Source organism: Gavialis gangeticus, unplaced genomic scaffold (assembly GCF_001723915.1).
Source record: "Gavialis gangeticus isolate Ggan-Ray unplaced genomic scaffold, GavGan_comp1, whole genome shotgun sequence".
Taxonomy (NCBI): domain Eukaryota; kingdom Metazoa; phylum Chordata; order Crocodylia; family Gavialidae; genus Gavialis; species Gavialis gangeticus.
In genome coordinates, this window is record NW_017729022.1 from 63,363,242 (window position 1) to 63,363,975 (window position 734).

Sequence of the window (734 nt, forward strand, 5' to 3'; positions counted from 1 at the left end):
GTGGGGGAGCTCTATGAGGGGATGTGGATGTAGGGATCCGTGTGTATGGCAATGTGAGGGGGGGTATGGGTGCATGTGTAGGGTGTGCATGACACACACACACACCCCGGGGTACTGGTGCAGCCCCATGCTCCTGCAGTCCAGGGCTGTAGCCAGGAGCCATGTGGTGTGGTGCTGGAACAGTGCAGGGGAAGGAAGACCGGGAAATGTCTGGGGGTGGGGCTGGGCTGCTCGGTCCTGCTGGCTCCCCCTGGGTCTTACTGCCCCTAGGTCCTGCCATCTTTGGCAGGCAGCTAGGAGCAAATGAATATTAATTTACTGAATTTTTTTAGGGGCCCCACAAGCCGGAGAGAATGGCTTCATGGGCCAGATGCAGCCCGTAAGCCATAGTTTGCCTGCTCCTGGCCTAAAGGCAGGCAGATTGACTCTCCTACTTTGTTGCCCACCACACCTACATCCAAGAGCAAAGGAACAGCTTTCTTAGGGTAATATCCAAGCCTGGGGAATGAGGTGCAGGCACTTCTTCCTCTCGGCTGCTGGCCTATATCAGATCCCAACTATAATGGCTGCCAGATCCTATGGTAGCAGACCTATGTGAGGGGAGGGAAGCCTGTGTGATTTCTGGCACATGCACATTCATATCACAGAAAGCAGCACTGGCATGGATACTCTTAACAGCAGTTTTGGCAGCAAGGTCAAAGATCAAATGAGCAGAGAATTTCCCCGCTCCTCCA

The 734-nt window shown here is 54.2% G+C and overlaps 1 protein-coding gene across 1 annotated transcript in view; it reads left to right on the plus strand.

Moving 5' to 3' along the window:
* The window catches only part of ANKRD54 (ankyrin repeat domain 54), a gene marked incomplete at its 5' end in the record, with an annotated part of 28,567 nt that overhangs the window by 20,434 nt on the left and 7,399 nt on the right, over positions 1-734 (plus strand). The window lies entirely within an intron of this gene.